The sequence below is a fragment of the Halichoerus grypus genome, chromosome 8 (genome assembly GCF_964656455.1).
Source record: "Halichoerus grypus chromosome 8, mHalGry1.hap1.1, whole genome shotgun sequence".
NCBI classification, from domain to species: Eukaryota; Metazoa; Chordata; class Mammalia; order Carnivora; family Phocidae; genus Halichoerus; species Halichoerus grypus.
Genome location: NC_135719.1, coordinates 120,134,069 through 120,156,637, shown reverse-complemented (window position 1 = coordinate 120,156,637; position 22,569 = coordinate 120,134,069). Strand labels below are relative to the sequence as shown.

Below are 22,569 nucleotides of genomic sequence, written 5' to 3'. Positions count from 1 at the left end.
GCAGGACCCTTCCCACTCACAGGGGATATTTTCCAAGGTGTGAAACACAGGACCGCCTGCTCAGGGGGACCAGAGGCTTCTGGAAGGTGCTCCGAGGATGAGCCTCCCTGACTCGATGCTCTCGCTCTCCATATTTTGGACAGAGGGAAGGCATATACTTGATGTCGAGTCCACGGCAGACCAGTAAGTCAGAGTCCCGGTTGGGCTCTGCTGTCTAGTAAACCAAAGACAATCATTCATGAATAATGTGGGCGTGATATTGTGTAACAGGGCTGGTGGATGGGCTGGGGGGTGACTCATTTCTGGAGGCCTTGAATCAGACCACTGTTCCTTCCTTTGGCTTCCAGTGGACCTAACCCGGACTCCCCTCAACACCTACCTGCCTCAGTCACTGAATCAGAGATGTGGGCTCTGGTAGGCTGTGGAGAGCTGTGACTTTAATGGGGGCCGAGGCCAGTTAGAGACAAATGCTTCGAGGAGGAGGTGATGTTACACGCTTTACAGAAGGGCTGTGGGACGAAGCAGGAAGAGGGAGCTTGGGCCAGGTGAGGTGATATTGAGACCACAGAGAGAGGGGAGTGCTGTATTTTCTTTGAAGCCAAGAAAGCTCAGGGGGAAAAGAGACAAAATCCGATCCTCCTCGAGAAAGATGAGACTCTCTTTTCTCTCCCTCCCTTCCTCCCTCACTCCCCCTCCCTCCCTCCCTCCCTCCCCCTCCCTCCCCCCCTTCCTCCCTCCCTCCCCCCCTCCCTCCTCCCTCCCTCTCCCCTCCCTCAGCACCATCAGTGCATCCTGAACTTTGGACAGAGTAAGCAAAAGCTCATCAAGGAAAAGAGGCCCAAAAGAGGGTGTGGAGGAAGATACCAGGAGGGTGACTCTGGGGCAGTCACCATGGGCAGTCATGCCCCTGGAGCTCGGGTGGCGGCGGGGTGGGGGGGCAGGCTAAGAAGGACATTTGACAATTTGACAAACTGTGCAGGTCCAAGTGGGAGGTGCCAGGCCACACAGAGTCAGGGGATATGGTTAGGAATGGTGCCCTGCTTCAAGCAAACCCAAGATACATGGCAATTATCCAAATAATCTATATCTCATGAAAAACACTGTACAAAGATTGACCCCCTCCCGGGACATCTAAAATTATTACTTGAATTGCACCATTTTAGCCCCCAGCCAGATTGGGGAACATATCAAATGCACAAAGCCTATTTTCATGCAAAATGTGCGAATGACAGGTTATTGAACTCCTGGGTCTTTGTTTTGTCACCCATCTCCTCTGTGACCTCAGAAGCCCCATGCCCAGGACAATTTGCTCCACAGATGGCCTGGACTCCTTCTAGAGGACATGGGCTGCAGAAGTGGGGGTTGTGCTGCTAAGGGTTTGCTTGGCAGCCTAGGCCCGGGGCTGGCAGGTGTCCCCCCTCCACAGTAGGAAGCGGAAGCACTGACAGGGTAGGCTCCCTTGCTTTGGGGCACCAGCCCTGGCATCACCAGATGTGAGCACTGGAAGGGGCTCAGAGACCTTAGTCCAACCCCGTCCTTCCTGGGAGTTCCTCCTAGAAGATTCCAAAGGCTGCTCTGTGGCTGTGTGGACGTGGATAGCACGGTCACTCATCTGGTTCCCGCTCCTGCCCACCCCTGTCTCACACATTGCCAGGCCTGTGCACCTTGCCCCAGACTTTACCCTTCTCCCTCACCCCTTCCTCAGAGAGAGACGTTTCCACGCACGGGTTGTACTGATGCTGCTTATCTAATCCAAGGGGGTTGGAGTGATGGGTATTTGCTGAGCGAGGCCTCTGGGAGAAAAGCCTATCTGACTCAGTGCTTCTGGCGAGTGGGGTAAACAAAGGCACAGTCTGAGAACAAGTTGCCATACAAAGAAGCTAGTGGTGAGGGTTAACAGGAAGCCGTGGGCTAGAACACAGCATTCTACTCACCGTCTTCCCTACCTTCCTCAGCCCCTCTTGGCACGTGTCCTCTGACACTCAGCCACAAACTCCCAGGTTCCTTGGCGTGCGGGGCATTCACAACCTCACCCCCCCCCCCCGGGCCTCCCAGGCCCCCGATCCCTCCCTCCACATTCTCATGTGCTAGCTACACTCATCCACCGAACGTTGGCGCCAGCGGTGGGCTTGGCGGCTTCTGGGCCTTTGCACCTGCTCTTCCCTCGGCCTAAAACACGCTGTTTCTCTGAGAAGCTACTCATTTTCAAACCCAAATCAGATCTCCCTGCCTGGAGTCTTCCCTGGGTCCCCACAGAGAGGGTTAGGCTGTCTCAGGGAGAGTTGCCAGCCTCCTTGAGGGCTGGTTGACCTCGTTGCACTGTAATTAATCGCTGGCCCTCCTGTCTAACTCCCCTGCCAGAGTGACCCCCTCGGGAGCTCCTGCTGCACCCCGCAGTAGTCGGCACTCAATAAACAGTCATGTGAGCGAAGAAATGAAGGAATGAGCTGGCGGCAGCTTGAGAAAAGGAAACAGAGATGCATCCTTCATGGGGAAACCGGCCTCTGAGCACCTTATCTGGGGAGTCCTCTCCAGAGGTCGGCTTCAGGCGCTGCTTCTCCCCCTCCTGCCCTCAGTGCAAAGAAATTCCTCAAGAGGCTGTACCACCTGCCCGGCTCCTCGAGGGATTTCTTCCTTGCCAATGGCTCGCTTGTGGCTTTTCTGGTCAGTCCAGCGCAGGGCTTGCACATGTGCTGGGGACTCATTGCCCAAGAAAGCCTGGGGATCTGGTGTGGGTTAAATCAGAGGAAGGACCTTACCCTGTGCAGTGAGATGAGAGAGCACACCCAGGGGCTACAGCAAGAACAGACAGGAAGGTGAGGCTCCCAGGTTTAGGGAGGATTCCTTTTTGGGGTGGGGGCGGGGGGGAGTCACAAGGACAATTGATTGGGTTGAGGTTGGGCGGTGGGGGGGGGGCTCGGGGGGCGAGGCAGGGGTGGGTACTGAGGGAGTGAATGTATGGGGCTGGCAATGGGAAGGGAAGGTGTGGGCGAGGTGTCACCGGGAGGAAAGAAGGGAACAGGAATGCGGGTGGCTCGGTGGTCCAGCCCTGCAGCAGCTGAATCTTCAGTCCTTGCAAGGATCTGCAGGGAAAGCTGGAAAAAGAAAATGAATCAAGGAAGCACAGGGGCCAGGATCTTGGTGGAGGGCACAGTAGCTTGGAAGTGCTAACTGGCGCAGAGGTTGCTGGACGCACAGGCGGAGAAGCAGGAAATGGACTTTAGGATGAGGCCCATGCTGGGAATGGTTCTGGACATTCCCCATCTTCCTCACAACACAGCCTTCGGGGAGCCCGAGGGATCTGGGGCCCAGGCTAGGTCCCTGAGGGACCCTGGCCCCACACAGCTGAGCCTGTTTCCCCACCGGCCCCCACCCCACCCCTGGTAGTTTGGATACTAATAGCCCGGCACCCCAGGAGGGGGCGAACGGGGATCCATTTGTTTTTCCAGAGTTTGACCTCTGGGTAAAACTCTTCCCCCAAAATGTGCCGGTTTAAGTGAAAGCGATAAATCAGCCCCTTTGAAATGCAGAAGCAGCTTGGGGAAGCCCCCTTTGATATGCAACTTGGAAACGGGGCACTTAAAACCTGGGTTAATTCTCCGTCCGGCTTTATTGGAGGCCGAGAAAGGGAAGAGGAGGAAACCCAGGGCCACTCATTAAGTCTGGGGCACTTGAAAGGCCTGGGGCAGGGGCCGAGCGGCCGCTAAGAGATCACGAAGGCACAGCGGCCCTGGGAAAAGCATCCCTGTCCCCGACCAACTCTAATCCCGGTTCCCACCCAGACAGATGAGACGCAGGGGGTTGGGGGGCGGTGGAGCGGAGGGGCGGGCGGCCTGGGAGAGGCTCCCGAGGATGGGGAGGCGGTTGCTGTGGAAACGGAGTCGGGGCGCCGCACACGAGAAAGCCAAGGGCCAACCTGGCAATTTCCTGAAAGAAAAGCTGAGAATTCCAGAGTGTGTGTCTCACTCCCTAGGCAGCTCCTCTCTCAGAGACCTGGGGGTTGCAGCCCCTCCATGGGAGCCAGGCGGGATGGCTTGCCTGTGGTTGCCTCCGGGGCCCTGGTCTGGGCCCTTCATTAGAAACATCTGCTCCTCGTGGCTCTCCATGTCACAGGGTGGGCTGAGGGCTCCGTGCAATTTTCAGGCAGGGGTGGGGCTCTGGGGACAGGCGGCTTCCACCATCCCACTCCAGAAGGGAGGAAAGGCTGAGTGTGGGGACACAAGGCCCCGAGGCCACTTGGTGCCACTGAGGTGACCCTGTGTCCTGGATTTCAGGATGGTTCCCACTGCTATCCCCACAGGTGACAAGTCCGTGTCTTGGATGGGTCAAGCAGAAGGCTCCGATGTGAAGCTGGGACAAGCAGCCGGGTAACTCTATAGTGGGATTCCCTAGAGCTTCCGAAGCGTAGCACCCATGGCTGATGGCCAGTCCTGCCTCCTCCAAAGGGCCACTGGCACTGCTGTGGGCTGTGGGCGGGGATGTGCAGGAGACAGTTTGGTTGCTGCCCTCCCAGCCCTGCTCTGCCTGCTCTGTTTTCTGTTGTGTGTTGTTTTGTGCAGGGAGGTAGGTGGGTGGTGGAGGATGGGAGCTGAGAAATTAAAAACCTGACCCTTCAGAGCTTGGTCCTCCCATTTCAGACAGGCCAGGGCAGACAACAGCTGACAGGCTCTTGTCACCCCCTTCCCCCCCCGACCTTGGGGTGCTGAATTCTGGGGAACGCATTCATCATGCAGCTGGGCTGGCCGTCGCCCCACACAGGTCCTGCCTCAGTGGGCTGGGGGCGGGGGGTGCTTGCCTGCAGAGATGCTCAGGGTGAGCTTAGCAGCCAGTGACAGAGGCCTTTTCTGAGCCCTCAACACATCTCCCCAATCCCTCCCTCATCACGGGAATCTAGAACCCGTGTCCAGTTGGAGGAGTTTCACCTTCCCCTTAGGCGCCAGCCCACCTTGGGCCACGCAGGGCCTCATGGGGCTGCCAGGATCTCCCCAAGCCTTTCCCTGTGTTAGAACAACATGCTTACAATTGCAGACCTACCCTAGGTCTCAGACATAGAGTCAACTAAATAAATCACAGAAATGACTCACTTTAAGCTCTTTTAACTCAGGGCAAGCTGAAAGCCCCTGGAAGGCACGAGCAAAGCAGGGATTTTTCTGTCTGCCACTCCTTACCCCTGAGAAATGGGAGGGAGGAGGGGCAAAGGACCAGGCGCAGCTCCCACAGAGCTTCTGCCCACCTCCAAGTTCCTGTCCTGCCCTTGGGGGTGGCCAAGAGGATGGAGGCTTCCCTGTCCCGCTTTGTCACGCCTCTCTCTGCGCTAATCACCTTCAGTCTCCAGATTAAATTAAATTAAATGACTGGAGCATTTCAGCAGGGTCGAAGCAGCAGGAGCTGGGATAGACAAGCTAGCTCCATGGTCTTCTAGAAGCCCAGGGCAGAGGCACCATTTTGTTCTCGCCTCCTCCCCAACTGCAGGGAAGGAGGGGCTTGGGAAAGGGGGGTGGGGAGCCAGGCTCACAGAATGCCTGCTTGGAAGCAGAGCCAAGGGGGATTAAGAAATTCGGGCAGCCCAACTGGAGCTACAATCCACTGAAGGCCCCACAGACAAAGGGACAGATGACGGAAAAAGAGGAGGTATGTAGGTCCAGAGAAAGGAAGGCAGGCGAGAAAAGGCAGACCACAGTGGCTGGGGGAAATGTCAGAACCAATCCCTGGTCAAAGGCCAAATTTGTATTGTCTGAGGTGTTGCTGGAAAAAAGAGCTGTGGCAGTGGTGATGGTGGGCGGATGAGTGTGCCTGGCTTTGTGTGTGCAGGAGACAGGAGCCTGTGTGTGTACACGCACACACACACACACACACACACACAGCTATTGGGCACACACATGCACACACACACACAGAGCTATTGGGTAGGCCGGTGCCAGAAACTGCCGCATTCCTCCTAACCCCAAAGCCAGCCTCCTTTCCAAAATGCTTTCTCATTATTCGCAGGCACATTTTTCTCCACCACACTCGGCTCTTGTTTCTATATTTCTATACGCTTGCTGCCGTTGAGACTCTTCCCTGCTCTGTAATGCAACTGTAAAAACACCTGCATTTTATTAATGCTGCCTGGAGCCGGGCGGGCTGGGCCCCTCTGCGCTCGCCCCCTGCTCTCCTTCTCCACCGTGCTCAGTGAAGCACAGCACCAGCGTTAACCCTGTGTGGCTGGGTCTCTGTCCCGGAGCCCTGGGTACCCGGAGGGGTGCAGACCCGGCAGAGGAGCTGGAGATCCCCTACGTCCCCGAGATGACGTGGCAGGAGCTCGGGGGCCTGCCCTGGCTCCATGCTTTCCTTGCCCTGGACCTTTGATCTGTTTCTCTTATCACTGCTCCTCAGTTTCTCTCTCCAGAATGTGAGAACACCATTTTGTCTTGAAAGGAATCCTGGCAGACTTCTAAGACAAACTCCTTAAGAAGCCTGGCCCTTTAAGTATCTACTCTGTCCTCTTGCCTCCAGGGGCCATTGAGACGAACCATTCCAGAAAAAGAGCTGCTTTCCTCTTTAAATTATTTTAAATAAGGAAAGCATAAAGAAGAAAAATGCCCCGGGGCGCCTGGGTGGCTCAGTGGGTTAAGCAGCTGCCTTCGGCTCAGGTCATGATCCCGGGGTCCTGGGATCGAGCCCCGCATTGGGCTCCCTGCTCAGCGGAGAGCCTGCTTCTCCCTCTCCCTCTGCCTGCCGCTCCCCCTATTTGTGCTCTATCTCTCTGTCAAATAAATAAATAAAATCTTTAAAAAAAAAAAAAAAAGAAGAAAAATGCCCCATAATCCTATCACCCTGGGAGTCCTGTTAACATTTCTTTTAATGCAATACATGCACATGACTAAAAAAAAGCGTAGAAGGTATCACATGAAACTTAAGTTTTTCTCCCTCAAACCACAGTTGTTCCTCCCAAAGCTAATAATTCTTAACAGTTTGTGTATCCTTCCAGGGAAAGAATTTGGGTATATACTGACATCTTTTTTTTTTAAATTAAAAATAAGTCTGGAATTCTTGCCATATCAGCACATGGAGACACCCTTCATTCTTTTTAATGGTTGCATATTAATTCGTGGTGTGGTTGCACCGTGGTTTACTTAACCAGTCTCCGAGTAATGGGCTCAGAGGCTGCTTCCAGTTTAGAATCTTACAAACACTGTTGTAGTGAGGATCTTCGGACATCTGCCTTGGGTGGACATATATGAGGATATCTGCAGGGAAATTCCTGTAAGTGCAATGGCTGGATCAAAGGACATGTTCATTTAGCATTTGTCTACTCTTTTTAAAAAAGAGTTGTTTTTTTTTTCCCCTGCCCTTCTCCATTTTTTTTCTATCAGGCAAACTCCTAGTCATCTATTTATTAGAATCCAGCTCAAATTTCTTCTCTTCTGTGAAGCCTTCCCTGACTGATCCAGGAGCCTGCTGACTTCCCCTTCCATGCTTCCTTAGCCTTCTTACTTAAGCCTTATCATAGCTCAATTTTCTAAAGTGTTTGTTCTCCATACAGGATTGCAATATGAGCACACTGACATCTCTCTTGAGGCCTTTTTTTTTTTTAAGATTTTATTTATTTATTTGAGATAGAGCACAAGCGGGGTGGGGGTGGGGAGCGGCAGAGGGAGAGGGAGAAGCAGGCTCTCCACTGAGCAGGGATCCCAACGTGGGGCTCAATCCCAGAACCCTGGGATCATGACCCGAGCTGAAGGCAGACTCTTAACCGACTGAGCCACCTAGGCACCCCTGCTTTTGTCTTTTTAAAAATTTTCCTTGTGCAATTCCTCTCCTGGGTATACCCCAAAGAGTTGAAAGCAGGGACTTGAGCAGATATTTGTACATCCATGTTCAGAGTAGCATTATTCACAATAGCCAGAAAGTAGAAACAACCCAAATGTCCATGACAGGTGAATAGATAAAATGTGGTACAGTGGTCTCCCTTATCTGCTGTTTTGTTATCCCCGGTTTCGGTTATCTGTGGTCCATTGTCTGGAAACGCATGATCCTCCTGATGTATCTTCAGAGGGTCAATAGTAGCCTAATACTACCTCTCGGCGCCTACGTCATTCCCCTCACTTCTTCTCATCACATAGGCATTTTATCACCTCACATCACCACAAGCGGGGTGAGTATAGTAGAGTAAGATCTGAGAGAGAAACCATAGTCACATAGATTTTATTACAGTATATTGTTATAATTGTTCTATTTTAATTTTAGTTGTTATTAATCTTTTACTATCCTTACTTTATAAATTAAACTTTATCATAGGTATGTATGTATAGGGAAAAACCTACTATATATAGGGGTCAGTGCTATCTGTGGGTTCAGGCATCCATTGGGGGTCTTAGAATGTATCCCTTGTGGATGGACATATATAACAGGAGCCCTAAAAGGAATGAAATTAGACACATGCTACAACATGGATGAACCTTGAAGGTATTATGCTACGTGAAATAAGCCAGTCGCGCAAAAAGGACAAATATTGGCTGATTCCACTAATATGAGGTACAAAGCCTAGTCAAATTCACAGAGACAGAGAGTGGTATGGCGGCTGCCGGAGGCTGGGGAGAGAGAGAATGGGGGGTTAATGTTTAATGAGCACAGAGCTTCAGTTTGAGAAGATGAAAAGTTCCGCAGATGGACGGTGCTGATGGATGCTCAGAATGTACCTCATGCCGCTGACCCGCACACTTAAACATGGAGGTTGGCAAATGTCATGTTATGCATATTTCACCACCATGAAAAAATCGTACCATGTCATAGACTCAAAGTTGTTTGCAAGCTCTCTCCATGGGTCAACGTTACCATCCCCTTACTTCAAGGCAATGCTGGCCCATCCAGGATGGGAGAGTACTTATCCTATTTTCAGATATTTCCAGGGAAGGGAGCCCATTACATTATTAGGCAATCTTTTCCAGTGTCTCAAAACCCCAGACATTCTTGGTACCAGACCTTTCCTGCTGCACCTGAAGTTAATTTTTTCTTGGTCAGTAAGTGCTTTGTCAGGCCACTGACTCTTCACACACTCAGAGGCTCTGGTTACTTCCCCCGCCCAACCCCCACCCAGTGTCTGGGCCAAGGGCACCAAGTAACAGGCTCATGGGTGGACTTTAAGGGCCTCATGAAACTCCCTTGCATCTCACCAGTATACTGGATGGAAGGAGCCCACCCATCTCTCACCTTATTTGAGATGCGGTTTGCGGGGTACTAGAGCTTTTCTCTCTCTCTCGGCTCTCACCTCTGCACCCTTCTGTTGAAGGCCTTTTGCTGACAGGGTGGAGCCCCCCCAAAGGACAGGGGCAGAATGGGTGACTCATTTCAGTAAGCCCCTTAGACTCTCCTTTGACCGAGACCACACGGCCCCTTAATGAGCTGATTGGAAGGGGTACTTGGCTGGCGTGTTCTTCACGGCCTGGAAGATGCTGACCTTGTCAGCTTAGAGACATCAAAGGGCTAATGAGGGAAAAATAGGGGCTGAGAGAGACACCATCACCCGGGTGCCTGTTGACTGCAGGCTTGTAAGGCCTGACGCGGCTGAGAAATGTTGTCAGGAACTCGGAGGAAGTGGGGCCTTCTCTGTTGTGAGGACCTGCTCCCAACCCCCTTCTGGGGCACAGGAAGGGGAGGGGGCGAAGCTAAGTGGCAGCCCCACGCTCAGTGGCTCAGAAGTCACTGCTACCACAAAGGGAAATCCGTGTGGGGGTGGGCACTTCCAGAGACCTCACTCACCTGCAGTTCGGGGGCTGAGAACATCACCCCTGTCTTCCTGTGCCAGGCCTGTCAGCCTCGGCACATTAGTCAACGGGCTTGGGGTGGTGCTGACATTTCTGATTTCAACTCATGGTTTATATGAAGGACCTGGCCTCAAGAAGAGGCTGACCTCTGAGGAAGACAACAGCCCTCATAGGTCCTTCAACTAGAGTGGAGATGAGGAAGGAGAGTCCCCGCGGGTCAGCCCAGTACCTGGGGTTTCATATGAACTAGACGCTGCACACTGACATTCATGGAGTTTGTGCATGATAAGCTGGTCTCCGTCCTTTACGTTTCCCAATAAGCTGGAATGTGGAACAGAGTGAATTCCAGATGCTTTGGTAGAATTTTCATTATATTCAGGTGGCTCAGGGGCTGTCCTCTACCTATAAGCATTTTGGAAATGCTAGTATTCGTATTTGGTTGTTTTTGTTTCTTTCCTTAAAATCACAGTGTGTGTGTTTATTTGTTGTTGTATTTATTCCTATCACACCCTCCCCCCAACCCCCAGACCACCCACCCAAGGAGCTGGTTTCAGGAATCACAGTCACGTGCTACAGAAGGTATGGGAAAGGTTGCCGGGTCTCACGTGAAGAAAAGGATTATATCTGTGTTATTCACCACTGAAGTCCCAGGACCTTGCACATTGCAGGCATATAGAGGCTCTGATTCATAGCTGATAAATCTTACAGAGAGGAGAGAGTTTACTTGAGCTGCCCGATATTCCACAGCAGATCAGCAACGAAACCAGGAGGAGAATCTCCTCTTCCCACCCACAGGCGAGTTCTCTGCAGGAAGCCATGCCCGTCTCTTTATAAGCATCCTGGGGATGGCTTTAGGTGTCAAGTAGCTCTCCCAGGGGAAGGAGTGGACAGGGTGGAGTCTTGAAGCTCAGGACTGGCTTTGGGACTGTGCCTCTGACAGGATGGGCAGGGCTCAAGGGCCTCGAAGGCCCTTCCTGCGGCCACCGGCAGGGGGATTGGCTTGGTCCTTGGGCTGGAGTTGCCAAATAGCTGAAGGTTAGGACGCTGATTACTGGAGGTGCTCCTGGAAAGGGTCTTCTTGCAGCCTGGCCCTTGGAGCTGAGGCAGGGCTGGGCCCTCTCCTCTAGGACAGGCTCCAGAGAGCCCAGAACAAAAGGGATCGTGCATCGGCCTTGTTCCTTCCCTTAGGGCTCTGTTCTGTTTCTTAAGGAGAAGTCTCCTTCCCCTTGGACAACTCTGACTGGAGCAGAATGTGAGCAGGAGGGAAATTGTCTTTCCAGGAGTGCTCTGTGCTTGGATTGACCATCCTTTGTGTCCCAGGACTGAGAGCATGGGCCAGAGGCAGGAGCTGAGCCAGGCTTTAGAACACCTTTGTTTGCTGTGCGTCGCTTTCGGAAAGCCAGCCAGGACCACACCTGAGACTGTGGGCAGCTCTGGTCCTTCCCTGGCTCCTGTTCTTCAGACTTCCCCAGAGTCGGATGTCCTTCCACGCAAACTCTTGTTGTTCAATCTGTGGCCTGAACAGCCTGAGGCCTGAGATGATGGTGGTTTTGCTGAGGCCATCAGAATGCTCAGTTGCTGGCCGGGCTCATGCCACCTCGCAGAACTGGTGTGGCTGCCATAGGCTTCCGATGGGACAATTAGCTCTCCCACTTAAAGTCCATCAAAGGACTGGGTCAATGTTCTGGTCCCCTTTCTGTTCATGTGCCCTGTCATCCCAGCACCCTCTCCCACTGCTGTGCCCCCCCCCCCCCCCAGCCACCTCTTGGCACCACAGCCCGCAGGGATCCTGACACCTGGAACACCTCGCAGAGCCAGCTTTTCTCAAGACAAGCTCCATTGCTGTGAGGAGTCTGAAGGCGTTTTCTTTTAAGGATAAGTTGGGAGAGGGTCAGGGAGTGCTGAGAAGTTATGCCTGTTTCTTCTTTCCTTTCCTTTCCCCCCCCTGGGGCTGACAGACCAGATTTTTTCTTTTTTACAGTACATTTTGGCAAGCCCCATTTTTTTCTGACAGAAAAAAAAATAACAGGCATATTTTGGGCGATTACTCAACTGGGGTCCTTTGTGACAGGATACGCAGCTGCGTGACTAATGGAGCTGGCTTTCTCCTGGCTTCCTTCCCCTTTCAGAGCTCTTGTTTACTGCCCTATACCCCCCCCCCCAACAAAAACCATAAGCTACAGATTTTTATATAAAAAAATGCCTTGTGAGATACTCAAAAGCAATAAATCCTTTGGATATTCCATTTCGAGGGCTGCAAACTCCCCACCCTCTCCCACTTTTTCTTTTCAAATGCTTAAGCTCTTGACTCACGACATGTGAATCTTCTTCTCCCACCCCCACATCCCTGCTTTCTTCTCAACATATGTCTAGCAGATCGTGTGTGTGAGTGTGTGTGTATGTTTGTGGCAGGGGGGCTGGGGGGAAGCAAGATGGGAACCATATTTTTGATGCTTAACTCAGCAATTGCTAAAGGAAGGAATAATGACTTCCAGGGGCCTCGGGACCTTTTTTCCAAGGCCTGTGTGTTTCCATAATCTATGACAATTTTGTGGTGTAAGCAAAAGTTATTACAAAACATAGAACTAGCCTAATGAGGAAGGGTATGTTCTAAACAGGGAGGGACTGTCTCTTTATAGAGGAAATCCAAATTTTGCCTGGCTTTGGAATTGAGAATCCTTGGGCTTCCCATAGAGCTTTTGGAAGAGATTCTCTCCAGCTTGTGGTGTTCGACAACTGGAACTGGCCTTTTAGTTTTTCTCGAGATCAAACAGCTTTTTATTTCAAAAAGTGGCCTGTGGATGGGAAAAACGAACTAGCTAGTCAGGTTTGATAGAGACAGATTTGTGTAGATGAGGTACATGATCTGTGGCCACTTGATGAGTTTGAGCCTCAGTTGGGATCTGGAGTAGGTCGTTTAACAACTGTAGGTCTCAGTTGCTCTCATGTGAAAATTAGGATAGTGTCCCCTCCCCCTAGGTGGCTGGCAGGAAAAGTGAGATGACAGAAGTCCAAGGCACAGGAAGGAACTGTAAAGAATTCAGTGACGCTTCTTCATCCAAAGGGCCGCTCAAACTTTAAGTGGGGGAGAGAGGCTTGTTCCACAAGAACTCACGATGAATGGGACAGAGGCTATTTATACAGCGGCCCGGGACACGATCTACGGGGGTGTTTCTGAAACTGGTATTGCCTCCAAGTTTGCCAAGTCCCTAGTGCTCTTCCATGTGGGTCTCAGAATCCTAACTTTGATCACGTACCTTTCCTACTTAGGAAACTTTCATCAAACCCAGAGAAAGGCACCACTAACCCATCTCACCTACCTTTTCTGTGACTAGCTCATCCTTTGCCCACACGCTGCTCCAGAGACGTGAACACTGACTGCAATTTACTCTAGCCCTCAGCCCAACATTTTCCCGGATGTTGCTTGGAGGCCCCCTCCTTCTAGTCCTCTTCCCGCTGCTTTCTGGTAAACCTTGCTCATTCGTCATTTCCTATAAGAGGTCACCTAAAATTTAGCTTTTCCTAGAGTCTACACTGATTAAGGACACCTCCAGGGGATACCCCGAACCCTCCAGCAAACCCTAGCAACTATCTTTCTTACTCTCCAGAGCTCAAGTCTAATGTCCTTGGTGAAGGCATTTGACTTGATTGCACCACAGGGTAAACTGAGGCACCAGCCAGGGAACCAACTGGCCAGGGATAACATACCAAGTCCTTGACACAGACAGGAATAGAAACCCCACATCCTGATTCCAGTTTGCCTGGAGTTTAAAGAGGCACCTTAGCTTGGATATCCCAGAATAGTTTCTCCCAGGCTGACCAGCTGTAAAGTGATATGTTGCAAGGGTTATTTTTTGCCTTGGCTTAACTCTTAAAAAAACACCCCAAACTTCCTAAAATCGGCCTAAGAAAATCCATTTCTCACAAAGTCGTTTGCTTGCCAAGTATAAACCTAGTATATTACATCATGGACGCCTTTGGACCTCACTCTCAGCTTACAACGACACTCAGGTATCTGAATTAAATTCAGAAATCACAGTTTATTGAAGGAAACAGATCATTAAGTCACTCCACTGGACTGCCGTCGACACTGCTTATTTGGAGAAGCTGAATGTTGAATAATGTTCTCTTGATTTAGGTGGACCTGGACGAGCTGGAGTTACTCAACAAATGGTGTGGCTATCCCATGGCATGAGGCCTGTGGGGGCTCACAGGAGGAGGGGAGGGGACAGCGGTATGCTGGAGCTGCCTTGCATTGGCTGATTGTTAAATTTTCAGGAATTCTGTGAGCCGGTTGTTAAACACAGCCATTATGAAAATGAAACTATATAAACCTACAATTGAATACATTATATTAAAAACAACAATAATAAGTACTAAAAACAGATCACATTCTAATTACTTGGCTTCAATTTACTATTCTCTATGCTTGTGAGTTACATGTCTCTTACATCCATATGGTGGGGATACCATATAGTCGTATGCTGCTGTGCATCTCTTCCCAACTCCACATTCAGTAATCTCACATTGGGTGGTTTAAAACCAGCCATGGTGAGAATATTTATGCCACAGAAATTGGCAAACTCTACAAATCGGGGCTTGATTTATGGTTTTGTTGGTTGCCTAGACTTAAGAAAGTGATAGCGAAAATACTAACAAGGTAGATGAAATATAAAGCGTGTCAGGTCTGTAGCCGTGACATTGTGAATAACATAAGGAATCGAGCTGATATTCTCCCAGTATCCAAAAATAACGATCCAATCCAGCGGTTGCTCCTGTCATTGACAAATGAGTGAGATACGTCTTGGTTGTTTCGCTGCTGTCTTACTTATCATTGTAAATGAAATTATCAACCAACAGTCATGTGAGTGGTACACTTGGAAAGCCGATTGTTAGACATTACCATCCCCTCCTGGAGAGGAGTGTCTGCCGACTGCTCCCTTGGGGTCCCAGAGGGAAGACCACTGTGGAATACCTGCAGCTCAGTGGTAAGGAGCATGGCTGAGGGACAGCTGTGGAAGAGGAAGGGCTTAGTCCTGGGAAGACACCAACACAGACGATCCAGTGTAGAGCCAGCAGCCAGAGATGAGCCCATTGGAACAGGAATGTGGAAAATGTACTAGACTGGCTAAGATGAAAGGTACCACTGGATACTGACAAGGTTAGATAGTAGAAAAGCCATGACTTCTACATTCAAGGTGAGGGTTAACACTGCATATTCACAGTGCTTTAAAGTTCTCAAGGCCTTTTTGATCCATGAGCTCATGTGACCACCGGGACAGAACCATGAGGTAGATGGGTAAGTTAGCTATTAGCCCCGTACCCGTTTTACAGATGGGAAACCGAGCCAATGGGTGGCTACGTAGTTCAACCAAGATTACTCTCTCCACATAAATGGCTAAGCTGGTGCTTGATGAAGAAACAGAAATAGCACAGACTCTGGGGTCAGACACATCTGGGTTAAAAATCCAACCTTGTTATTTATGTAACTTTGGTAAAGTTACTTTGCCATTTATTTATTTATTTATTTATAAAGATTTTATTTATTTATTTAACAGAGAGAGACACAGCGAGAGAGGGAACACAAGCAGGGGGAGTGGGAGAGGGAGAAGCAGGTTCCCCACTGAGCAGGGAGCCCAACTCAGGGCTCGATCCCAGGACCCTGGCATCATGACCTGAGCCGAAGGCAGACGCTTAACGACTGAGCCACCCAGGCGCCCATACTTTACCTTTTAAAATCTTTTTTTTTTTAAGTTACAAAATGGGGACAACAATGCCTAGTTGTCACAAGTATGTAGTGAGGGTTGGTTTAAATGAGATAAAAGGTATAAAGGAATTGGGACTTAGGACACTGTCAATAAATGTTAATTTCCTTCTCCCTCCTATCATGATGTTTTAAAATTATTTATATTTGATCGTGAAATGCAGTATATGACTCATTTAGCTAACATTTATTTTTCTAATTATAATCTTTAGGTTTCAGTAAAATTATTCTGCACAGTTTCGGCGGAAACTAATTAGAGGAGGAGGGGGCCGAGGCAGGAAGGAGAGGGGGTGGGCCTGCAGAGGGCCAGCCCAGAGTCCAGATTTCATAAAGGGCTCCTTCACTCACTGGTCATGGGAGAGAATCCACACACGCTGTCACGTTCAGCAAGGCCTTTCTGTACACCAGGACCTAGAGCTCCAGATGGCCTGCCCCTTCCTGGACCTAGGCAGAAGTGGGGAGGCCCAGCCTCTTAGCCCTCTGTCCCCTGAAACACTCACAGCCTCACCACCATGCTTTGCCTTGGGGCAAGACCAACCCCACAGGAGGCAGAGGCCTCAGGCCATTCCTCATCTGGCCAGAGAGGCAGCCCGCACACCCACCGGGACTCCTGCCCCTTCGGCCCAGATTTATCTTTCTTCTTAGCACTTGTCTCTCTATTCTGTGCTATGTAACTTATAAAACTGTATACTCCATGAGGGCGGGGCTTTTGTTGATTTCATTTGGGACCTAGAACAGGGACAGGGAACATGGAAAACTCTCACTTAAATAGTTACCCAAAGAAAAGAGTAAAATGGGTCATCACCCCACTCCCCAGTTTTTTCTTTTTGAAACAATAGTCCATTCTTTGATGGAGTTCAGTGGACTCAGATATGGCTCAGGCGTCACGAGTGTAAACTGTGGTGGTGGAGGGTGTTGTCAGAGATCTGAGGCAGAACCCCAGGAAGAGATGGGGGACCTTGAGGATGCTCCGCTGACTGTCCCATAGGGACTGAACGAGGCAATGAAGCTCTGTGGTTAAGAGCGTGTTGGTTAAAATCTGGCCCCTATCACTTATTAGCTATGTAATCTTGGGCAAGTTATTTTCTCTCTCTGAGTCTCATTTTTCTTATCTGTAAAATGTGGATAAAAATATCCATAAGGTTATGACATGGATTAATGAGATGAAACATGGTGCGTGCTTAGCACAGAGCCAGGCATGGAGAAAGGGAGCGATATCCTTCACATTGCAAAGGAGGTGGCAGAGGGGGTTTGTGCAGGGTAGATGAGCACGGCTGGGGGAGCTGGGAGAAGCCAGACATGCTCAAAGCCTCGGCTTCTGCAGACACAGCCAAAGCCAGCCTGGCATGGGGCGCTGCAAAGGGGCTCTGGAACAACAGTACGGACCCAGGGGGACCTGGCTGAGGCTCGGAGTTGCCTCCATCACAGCCGAGCCTGACCCAGAGGCTGCTGGCATGACTCCGGTGACTTCGCCTACATACGGCGTCTAACACAGCTTTCTGTCCTTGGGTAAAATAAGCATAAATGTACCTCGGCCCATGGGAGAGTGTGTAAGGGGAAGGATACAAAGGCTGACGCCATGCCCATGAATAAAGGACACAGGGATTCATGCAAGGCACAGAGTTGAGGACAATGGGGTTTAGAGCAGTAAGGAGGAGGAATAGGGCAAATGGGGAGGGCAGCCTCATTTTCCTTGTACAAGTCAGTCACGGTGTCATTCTGAAAGGTGGGTATTCAGGGGGCATTGAGGGCAGGGGGCATGGTGAAAGGGCAGGAGAAGACACATCAAGGACAGGAAGTGACATGTATGAAGGGGTCAAGTTCATGTGAAGAGGACTGGGCCGGGGGAAGCAGGGCAAGCTCTAAGTCTATGCAGCGTCTGGGCAGGCCCGGATACACCCATCACTAGGCGAACAGACTGTCCCCGAATGGGCTCCCTGGGGCCAGCCTGATTTAGGCCCGAAAGTCCCTCTTGGGCTTGGTATTTTAAATGCCAGGGGTGCTCGAGACCGTATGGTATACGGGAAGATAGAACTGGAATAGGGGCCAGGAAATGTAGTTTGAGGTTCCCGAAATGTCATTTTCTAGCTTTGACCTTGAGCCTCAGTTTCCTCATCTGGGACACATGGAGGACCACGCCTGGCTCCTCCACCTGGTCCTCACTGTCAGGGTTGAATGAGGTGAAGCATTGAATGTACGCAGTCTGTCTCCCAGGCCTATCTCTTACGAACCCCTGGGGCCTTTAGTTCTGGGTGCTCCTCAGACCACTCACTTCAGCAAGCCCACCTGGCTGGTGCGGCACCGTGAAGGGAGCAGAACTGCCCCAGTTGGTTCTGACCTCCTGCTGGCCTGCCTGCGAGTGGAGACAGTCCCTGGGTGCTGGGCGGAGGGGCTTGTCCGTCAGTCAATGCAGCTCAGGCGCTAAGCGCATAAATGGATGCCTGCAAAGCACTCTGGGCTCTTTGCTGGAAAGCCATTGGAGTGAGACAAAGGAGGCCTCCCTCTCTGCATTCCTCAGCAAGGGCCCCCCTGCGCCTGCCTCGTCCTAGAAGCGGCCGTGCAGGTGTGGACGAGTGCACTTCCCTGGACGCTGGTTCTACCCCCGATAGCGTGCAGCGCAGGTGCACATTCCTCTCTCCTGCCCTCCCTCTGCAGCTGTGGGCACGCCCCCCTTCCCTAATCTCCCGGGGTCTCAGTGTCTAGCGCTACCAAGTAGGAGCCATAGATACTCTAAACCTCCTGCCTGCTGGGAAAACTTCCAAAAGCTATTATGGAAGTTTTAGACTCTCTGGGACCTCTATGGGCCAGCCTGGGTTCCCATGCCAGAGGCAGCCGCTTCCCAGGTTCAAGTTCAGAGCCTTTGGTGTCCCCGAGTGTTACCTACGATGAGGGTGTAGAGCCAGCCTGACGAGAGGGGACTCTGGCTTCTACTTACTAGCTGTGTGACCTGGGCCAATCGCTTTAACCTTTCCGTGCTGGTCTTCTCGTCTCTACAGGGAAGACTCGTGGTTGCATTTACCTCAGAGGCTGTTATAGCGTAGCATGAGCTCATCCATTTGAGTTATGAGTTAATGCAGGAGTTAACACAAATGTATGACTTCATACCGTACATGTCAAGTGCCTGGCACATAGTAAGGCTAATTATATAAGTGATACACAATAATAACAATTACTATTGCCCATTTTCCACCCCAGTTATCATTCTGGTCCCATTTTCCCAACTGGCTCATCATAGCCTGAGGGCCTGGCCCTATTTACCCTTGGCTTGCTACTACCATGAACACCCCAAGACTTGTGGAAGCAGTGGGTGGAAGAAAGGTTGCATAAAGCAGGATGGGATAGAGGATTGAGAAGAGAATGCGACTAGGTTTAAGGGAGGGCCAGGGAGATGAGAAAGGCCTAGAAAACAGGATGAGGGAATAATGCCCAGGCTAACCTCTCAGAGGCCTGATAGCCCGAGGCAGTAGCAGAGTGTCTGTGGAATTGTTCTCACATCTGGGGTGCCCCAGCACCTATGTTTTTGGTGAGTGAGGCCTCATCTTTGCGCTCCTTGCGTGGGGTGGGAACTCAGTAAATGACATGTGAAAATTAGTGTGCTAACCAGTCAGTGTAGTAACTGTGGCTTCTGGGTCTCCGCCCTAGGCCTTTTCTTAGCACTTCGGTTACTGAGTTGGCCCGTCAGGGAAGCAGGAATTCCCTAGACACCCAAGCAAGCTGGGAGAATAGGGGTGCTGTCTCATGCTCATTTGCCTAGACTCTGTGCCCTTCCCTCTGTTCTTTTTCTTTTTCTTTCTTTCTTTCTTTCTTTCTTTCTTTCTTTCTTTCTTTCTTTCTTTCTTTCTTTCTTTCTTTCTCTTTCTTCTTTCTTTCTTTCTTTCTTTCTTTCTTTCTTTCTTTCTTCTTTCTTTCTTTCTTTCTTTCTTTCTTTCTTCTTTCTTTCTTTCTTTCTTTCTTTCTTTCTTTCTTTCTTTCTTCTTTCTTTCTTTCTTTCTTTCTTCTTTCTCTTTTTTTTTCTTTCTTTCTTCCCTTCTTTCTTTTTTTCTTTCTCTCTTCCTCCCTTCCTCCCTTTCTTGATTAGGGAGGGAGGGGCAGAGGGAGAGGAAGAGAGAATCTCCAAGCAGACTCCACACTGAGCACAGAGCCCAATGTGGGGCTCCATCCTATGACCCTGAGATCACAACCTGAGCTGAAACCAAGAGTCGGAAGCTTAACTGACTGCACCACGCGGGCACAAGCCCCCTCCCCCATCATTTCTAACCCATCCCATGGCACCATGTTAGGTTTGTGCCAGATAAAGCCCGAAGACTTGAGATCTCCTCAAACTATATCTCGGAAAAGCAGGGCCCCAATGCAGATGTTTTTAGATCCCCCTCAAACTCCCTCTAGATGTTAATAATACCCCAATCCTGAAGCTATGATCTTAAGGAAGGGGGCAGGAAAGGCCCACCTTGTTTAACTGCTGCTTTTCTTCCTCTCTCTCCTCTGTTTTTCTTCCTGGCCTGGAAGAGCTTTCTACATCCCTTCCCACCTGGAGGAAACTTCCTCGGGCTACCTGCTGTCTTTTCTGCACCAAGACATACAGTAAAGTCCCATTATTAGATTTCCTGACTTTGTTCTTGTTATGTAAAAGGAAGATTTTAGAATTGAGGAACCCTCTTTCCAGAAAGCCTCTAGCAACTCAAAAAAAGTCAACGTGGACCTTCCAGGCTGAGCAGCGGCCCATAGTCCCAGGTGGTGTCCCCTTGGCAAGAAGAAGCCATCTCGAGAGATGACTCACAAAGGAGAGGAAAATACAGTGGTTTAAGATGTTCACTGGTATTATCCCAGCATATCGAGGAAAGACACCGTATCATGATGCTATTTCTGTATAATTTGACATATCATTTAGACACCGTATCATGATGCTATTTTTGTATAATTTGACATATCATTTTATGCTTACGTGTGCATATTTAAAATAAATGGGAAGGCCATATGGTCAGTCTTTCCTGCATGGTGGCAATAGACATGATTTTCACTTCTTTCTTTTGGCTCAAGCATATTTTCTACAATTAATAAGTTACCTTAGAGTAAAAATTAAAAGACAAAATGGGTGATTTCTGACATTTGATGTGAAATTTTATATGAAACACAAAAATATATATATTTCATAAATAAATATGTAAGAATATATGTGAACAAATGTTTTATATGTAAAAAATTCTATATACCTCTTCATTTATATAATTAAATACTATATAATATATAATATGCAATATAATATATATTATCTATTGGTATATAGGTGACTATTCATAGAGAAACACTGGAAGGAAATTCAACAAAAACTTTCAACAGTTTTCCAGTTGTATTTTTCTGTATTTCCCAAGTTTTTGTTTTTGTTTTTGTTTTTTTTTTGCATGGAGCATTGGTTACTTTTGTAATCTGAAGGAAAAAAAAAAGCTGTGTGTGTATGTGTTTCACACTTTAGTGAAAACAAAAATTGTCAATACTTTCAGATCATTATTTCTGTGTGTGCTGGTAAGGTTATCTGCTTTTCTCAGCATGAAAACAGGCACAACTTTTTTCCTGTTCAGTAGCGTTACCACAGGATTTGATGTTTCCATTTGGCTAGACATGACTTGTTCATAGAACTGGTCAGCATGGTTAGGCAGACTGCGGATTAGCATCTAGGTTTGTTTACAAACAGCAAAAAACCCACACGGTAGAGAATGTTCTGGACTTAATTTCCATGCACGAGGAGCTCTGTTTTGTAGGTGTTGCCTGTCTGGAGGGGATGGACGGGAGATTAATCAGAAACACTGTTCACCGTCCAAAAAAGTGAAAGGTGAAAGACATCCAAAGGGGGATGGCGAGACTGCATGGTGGCTGTCCAGGCCCCTGGGGAGAGCAGCATGAAGGTCTCATGGTTATTTTCCATCCCTTATGACCTACGGGACTTCCCTGACGCTTGTGTAGCTGTTTGCCATTTGTCCTTTGGCTAGTACTTTCTAGATTGCTCGGAGAGAAAACACTGATTTCTCCATTTGTATTCTGGGGTGTATAAATAGCAAAGTTTTAGGTTCCCACCCTCTGTTTAGGGAGTGCTCCAGAGAAAGAAAGGTCTGAAATAGGTGGATCTAGACTGTCAGGAACCTCTGGGCCCAGATGGGTCCATCTGCAAACAAGGACTTAGTGTATCTCCTCCCAGTCCCGTTGCCCTCGGAATTCTCTGAGGGAACTTCCTCTCTGCTAGAATTTTGACATTCTCTGATGGAAGCTTGGTGTAATGGGAAATGTACTTTTGAGGCCCCAGAATGTTTTCCACTCTTCACCAATCAACCTTCCACAAAGCAGTTTTTAAATCCTTCCCTAGCACTAATAAGGATTGAGAAACAATAGAGGTTTCATGCTCTTGTCCAAATTGCATGGAAAGTTCCAGGGGCTACGGGAGGGAAGGATGGGGAGGAGAATAAAAACAGAACATCATGGTCTCAGGATGTCCAGCTTAAAATATTAGCCTCTGAAACTCACTCTTTCAAACATGTCACCAAGTCTGTAAATACCATTCTCCTCACCTGGGGTTGTAAAGCTAACATGGTTTAGCTCTCTGGCTTTGCATTTATGGTCTTGTTTGATTGCAGGACACTGTTCACCCAACCGCCACCTTCCATGGGCCTCTGTGGGATTCTAGGACCACCAGGGACTGCTTAGAAAGGGAAACTTGTTACACCACTGCCCCCAAGAAGGGACCACCTGGGCCCACACTCACAGCTAATGGAACATTTCTATAGTTCTTCCAAATTATACCTCTTTCTGATCACTTAACTATCTTTTTGGATAACCAATCACATCTGTAAGTATTGCCTAAGGCCCTACAGTGCTCAGAGCACTGGGGAGGCATCCTTGGGGCACACGTTCTGGGATAAGGTTGGGGGACACACAGAGGTCAATACATCTGAAATGAAGAACATATGCGATAGTCTTCAGTAAAGAGGTAAACTTTATTTGTGTGTGCAGTAGACAAAAAGAGCCACGAGTGGAGAAGGAGAGGACATGGGGGCTCCAGGCTTCCCAGAG

The 22,569-nt window shown here is 49.5% G+C and overlaps 1 long non-coding RNA gene across 1 annotated transcript in view; it reads left to right on the top strand.

Moving 5' to 3' along the window:
* The window catches only part of LOC118551580 (uncharacterized), a 100,324-nt gene that overhangs the window by 76,300 nt on the left and 1,455 nt on the right, over positions 1-22,569 (top strand). The window contains exon 4 of the long non-coding RNA XR_013440745.1: positions 22,134-22,345. This is a non-coding gene — a long non-coding RNA (uncharacterized LOC118551580). The remainder of the gene's footprint in view (positions 1-22,133; positions 22,346-22,569) is intronic.